This window comes from Echinops telfairi, unplaced genomic scaffold (genome assembly GCF_000313985.2).
Source record: "Echinops telfairi isolate 266 unplaced genomic scaffold, ASM31398v2 ScPeMD7_7404;HRSCAF=8442, whole genome shotgun sequence".
Classification (NCBI taxonomy): domain Eukaryota; kingdom Metazoa; phylum Chordata; class Mammalia; order Afrosoricida; family Tenrecidae; genus Echinops; species Echinops telfairi.
In genome coordinates, this window is record NW_022111304.1 from 1,657,873 (window position 1) to 1,663,876 (window position 6,004).

Below are 6,004 nucleotides of genomic sequence, written 5' to 3' on the forward strand. Positions count from 1 at the left end.
AGGGCTTTGATTTGGTTGTTTATTTGTTTGGCGGGTCTCTCTCTCTCTCTCTCTCTCTCTCTCTCTCTCTCTCTCTCCCTTCTACTCAGCAATATGAGTGTGGAGGTAGCTTCTCCCCAAAGCCTTACAGAAGCTTCTGATTCTAGAGACTCTTCACCAACACCTATGATTTTAGGGCCTGAAGAATATCATACATCCTTGCAAATGTCATCTGCTGAGGCCCCCTACTCAGAGACCGCCGTCTCTCCTCTTTCTTCTCCGTGGACCTGCTGCTTCAGGAGAGAGCCTGGTTCTTCCACCCGTCCCAAAGTACAGCTGCCCGGTTTGGAAGAGAAATGCCCAGTGAAGAAGGAGCGGAAGGGCCGGGGCAAGAAAGGGAAGGTCCAAACTGTGTTCTCTCAGACCCAGCTGTGCATGCTCCAAGACGAATTTCAGAATCAGACATACCTCAGTCTCCAGCAGATGCAAGAACTTTCCAAAGTCCTGAATCTGAGCTACAAACAGGTTGAGACCTGGCTCCAGCACCAGAGAAGGAAATGTAGGAAGTGGCAGAAAAGCACCAGCCTGTCAAAGAACAACCATGGTGTGACTCGGGTCTCTGCACCCACCGATACCTGGACCTCTGTGCTTCCTGCCCCAAGGAGGCCTGCCCTCTGGAAACTTTCGAATGTGGCGCGATCGGAGCGAGAACAGCCAGACCTGGGACAACCAGAGTTGAAACACTCAGGCTTGGGACAACCATACCTGGAACAGGAGCCAGGTGCGAAATAGCCAAGCGTGACGCAAACAAGTCTGGAATAACCAGTCTGGGAACAGTCCAGCCTGGAACAACCCGTTCCAGAACTGTGGAGAGGAATTCCTGCTGCCCCGGTTCCAGCAAACTCCTCTCTGCAATCTGGAAGCCATACACACTTTAGCTTTCTTTTTAAAGCACCTGATCTGAAGGTGTGGAGAGAGGCATAGCTCTGTGCCCATCTGGGCAGTGGCTGCGTGACTTACGTTTTTTTTTAGAACTGCTCGTTTTGTAACTCTCTTGCCTGAATAGTCTGGTTTTCCTTGTGTAGGGGTTAGGGCGAAGAGGTTAGGGCGAAGGTTGTGGTTGCTACTTAACCAAAGACTCAATAATAGCCTCCTGACAGTTCACCTTGGTTGCTCTGGACAGCATGATAAATGGTGTCCCTGCCTCTAAATAACTATACATACTACTACCTTGAAACCTGTTATGATCTAGCCTCGATAATAGGAACTGGAGGTACAAAGATGCATGCTGAAGGATTATTTGTGACGTGCAGGATTGGGAGGCCTTCTTACTAAACCATGTAGAGGTGGGGGAAGGTTAAGCCATAAGGAGCTTCATGATCTCCTCGACCCTTCTGCTCGGTTTTCACTGTAAACCCTAGTTTGCTTCTTATTTTTATTGTGCGTATTTGGCTGCATTATGGTAATAACAATACCGATATAACTGGTTGACTCCAAATAATGGTACAAACAAATAAAAGAAATCCATTTTATCTTAAACTAAAAGAAGAAGAAGAAGGAAGCGAAGACCAGGCATGGCTGCATGTCACAGGAGGGCCTGGAAAGCATCCTGCTGGGTGCAGTGAGTCAGTCCGTCACCCACCGCTATCAGGAGAAACCACGATTCAACAAATCACAGAGACCAGTTCCCAAACGAAGGGGTGGAGAACCTGATTACTGACCATGAACCATCCATCACCCCCTATGTGCACTTCCTAAGACCCACCTGGAGAGAGAAGACCTCACTTCAGCTGGGCTCATTCCTTCTCGAAGGAGGAAAAGGCAGAAGGCATCCACTTGATGCCACACGACAGTGAGACAGGCCTGCCGCCAATCAACAGGCCCTCCACAGCCATGAGAGGAGCACTTGCCTGGACTCGGGGAGGGCAGCAGCAAGATTTCAGAGGAGGCATTTATACTTCTGTGAGTGGGTAATGGGGACGACCAACCTCACGTCAGGAAGAGACACAACACCAATTGCACAAAACCCAAGGGGAGAAGAAATCCGATAGTATGTTCCTGGTCACACACTTTTGAACTAGTGTCCCATGCCATGGAGTATGCACGACGATGACCCTAGACTCTGGCCTTATATGGAAGGGGGCATCCCCCATAGGCCACACCAGGACCCTACCTGGAAACCACACTGAATGAATGAGGCCTACCTCCGTATTACCTGTGCCCTTGGACTTCAGACTGAGGAGAGAAGAGACCAACAACGGCCACCCCAAGACAGTGGATGCGGTGGTCGTGGGACCTTGGCTAGGACCCCTGGCTTAGTGGGCATCCAATGAAAGGGGACCCAGAACCATCATATATTTGCTCTCTTAAGGTCCTCCTTGCATTAAAATTACATGCATTAATCTTATTGGCAAGGATCTGCTCTTATAAGGAATGTTATAGGAAAATTTCCCCTAGCACCAACCCTCATGGTCAATGTAAACAGAGCTCAATCATTTAAGAATTCAATCTGTACAAAGCAACAACTCATGGATTGCAGTTCAAAGTTGGACAATACTTGCATAACTTCCTTTTCTCAACAGTATCTTAAATTCTATGCTATTGGATAAATTATTGATGTTGTCAAGGGAATCACCTTATACCCCAGGTAGATGATGGCTAATATTTTTTTCCCCATGAAATTACAATAAGACTGCCAAAGTGAAACAGAGTCATACATAACCCAAGGACAAGCAGATTGATTCTGGGCTCCCGCTTAATTCTGGCCCCAATCCAAGAATAGTTCTTATGACATGGCCTTGCTTGATACTTGCCTTCATGAAGCAATCACTGAAGATATGGGTGCTACAGCAAAGTGTGGTGAAGAAAGCAGATGGTGCCCGACTATCAAGTGTCTGCGGTCTTAAAGGATAGTTTCCAAACAAGCAGCCATCTAAGCGAGGCATCAACTAAGTCCATATGAAAGAAGTACACCAGCCTGTGTGATACAAAGATGACAAATTACAAAATCCAAATATGTTGAAGGGGAAAGTATCAGAGCTTAAAATGTAAACACCCAATTTGTAGAAGGCTATGGAGGACAGTGGGAACCCCAAACCCATTGACAGAGTACCTATTCAAATCAAGCCTCTCAGATCTCCTCTGGCTACAGTTGAGGGATGTGCACAGCATCAATATCTAAGATTCCCCCCCCCCCCATTATCATGACCCCAATTCTCTCTTACAAATCTGGCTAGACCAGGACATGTACACTGGTACAGATAAGAGCTCTCGCAACACAGGGAATCCAGGACAGATACACCCCTCAGGACTAATAAGGGGAGCAGTGATACTAGGAGGGTAAAGGGAGAGGGGAGTAAGTGGGAACCGATTACAATAATCGACGTATGGCCCCCTCTCAGTAGGACGGACAGCAGAAAAGTGGGTGAAGGGAGACAGCGGCCGGTGCATTCTTAGTCATCTAATCCAGCTTTTCGGATGGTTTGCTCAGCAGACAGACTGAATGAGCATGGCGAGAGGATGCAGCCCTGACACACACCTTTGCTGATTTCAAACCATGCAGTGTTCCCTTCTTCTCTTCTAATCACTTCCTCTTGATCCATGTACAAGTTCGGAATGAGCACCATGGAATTCCCATTCATCTCAGTGCTGGCTACCTGGTGGCGGAGTGGAGGGGTCCTATTCCTAAAAAGTGAAGGACATTGGATACTGTGAGACAGTAGTCTGGGCCACACCTACAACATGTTGTTCAATGGGGACAGATCAGGTGACCACAGTTAACAAGTCGCTAGAACAGATCTCCAGACCCATTTCAAGCATGACGGGCCATATTTAAAAACAGGACACCAAGAAGTGCTATCTTGCTTGAAGACCACCTTGTTAAAAAACCTCCAAGTATTGGTCACACAATTCAGGGATTCGTTTTGTAAGGTCACCCTGGGTTCACCACTGCTTTTTCCAAGAGACAGAAAGTCCGAGTTTACGTAAATAATGTTTACTGACCCTGCTAAGCAAAGGAAAAACAGAAGTAAATAAGATCTTCACTTCACAGAAGTTAGTGTGGTGGGAGAAACAATTAAACTGGGAGATAAATCAAATGGGCTGATGAAATGGGGGCAGGGGAGCTTCAGACAACTGTGCTGAGAGCAGACCTATGAGATCCATTCCATCCCAAGATTAGCACATCACACTTTGACTAGCTTTCAGATTCATCAGACAGACTGACTGAGGATTCAGTATTTGCAGCCAAGCAAATCGAGATAATGGTACCGAATATATTCATTTATAAGCCGAGTTTTTCAGCAAATGTTTAATGCAGTTTTTGTGGTAAAATTAGGTGCCTCGGCTGAAATTCAGGTTAGCTTATACTCAAGTATATACGGTACATACATTGGTTTGGTATTCCCAGGAAATCTATGCGAATCATCTCCCTTTTAGAGACGAAGATACTGAGACCCAGGAAGGTGAAGTAAGTTTCCAAGGTCACATTATCTAGTAAGTGATGAGGAGGCCGCATTCAACTCCAGCTCTTTTTTCCAGTAGAGCAGATACCTTTCCTGGGCAAAATAAAAGCATATTAACAAAAAATAAATGTTAGCATGACAAAGTGTATGGAACCCGCTTTCACAAAATATTTAGTTTCTTCTAGCATCTGTATATCCAAATACATTCGATTTCTAAATTGCACAAGGATTTTTTTTATAAATGCCCTGTATAATGAGGTGCTAGAGCGGGCAGTCCAGCCGATGAGTGTGGGTGGAAGAAGAGGGGGACATGGCTAAGAGCTAGAAGGAGCTTGGACACTCCTGCAGCTCTAGTGTGGGTCTGGATGGAAAATAAAGGGGGATGCATTCTGTCCACAGCAGCAGTTCTCAACCTGTGGGTCGCAACCCCTTTGGGGGTCCAATGACCCTTTCACAGGGGTTGCATAAGACCATCGTAAAACACATATTTCTGATGGTCTTAAGAACCGAGACACCCTCCTCGATCCATCCCCAGGTGGGTCCGTCCACATGCAGATACGCCCACATATGAGTACCCTGCGTGAAGACTGTTACCCATGCTGCACCATGCTTCAAGACAAAATTTCATTTATTTGTCACTAGAAATAAATATTTCACAATCTATAATTACATATTGGTTCTGTGATTCATCACTATGCTTTCATGATGTTCAACTTGTAACCATGAAAATATATCCTGCCTATTAGATCTTTACATGACAATTCATAACAGTAGCAAAATTAAAGTTACGAAGTAGCAACGAAAATAATGTTATGGTTATGGTTGGGGTCACCACAACATGAGGACCTGTAGGAAAGGGTCGCGGCCTGAGGAAGGTTGAGAACCACTGATCTAAGGGAGCCACAGGAGCAAAGCTGCAAATAAACTGAGCGTGTTCGTGAGACCACACTGAGACATAGAGATGGGCCTGGCAAAGTAGAGGGTGACATGGAAAGTGTTCGGGTTCACTAAGGTGCGGGCTATGGTCAGACTGGGGAAGGATGGAATCCTTAGGGTTTAATTTTGCCCATTTAAGTGGCCTGGTAGCTGTGGCCCTGCCCCTACCCACTTCCTAGGAAAACTTATACCCCCGCACTTTTAAGACAACCCCTCGTTCAACGTGATCATATTGCATATCTGGAGACATGTTATTATTTTCCCCTTAAGGGACGGGAACTATACCAAGTGACAGATACATAGTGCTTGCTCTATCAAAGCTTCCAGTGCGGTAGGAATACAAGCAAATTCAGCTGGCAGAACGGCGCAAAGTTAGCCCACAGTCAAACCATCATGGCTCCTTCTGGATGCCAACGTGTTTATAGCAAATACCACCCTGAGGGAGTCACAACAAATTCATTTACATGGGAGAGAGAAGGAAGCAGGACAAAGTGGTCCCAAGTTAAATAAGGTCCCTGAATCCCTGCAGGCAACGCACGAATCTTCTGGGAAAGGGATTGAGGGAAGGGGTGCCTTCCTCCAGAGGAGCTCTGGGGGCTCCCCCCTTCCCATAAAGGAGCACTGAC

General features: G+C 46.4%; 1 pseudogene; it reads left to right on the forward strand.

The window, feature by feature from the left end:
* The first annotated feature begins 93 nt into the window (after positions 1-93).
* LOC101648130 lies at positions 94-781 on the forward strand (annotated as a pseudogene).
* Positions 782-6,004: the final 5,223 nt, after the last annotated feature.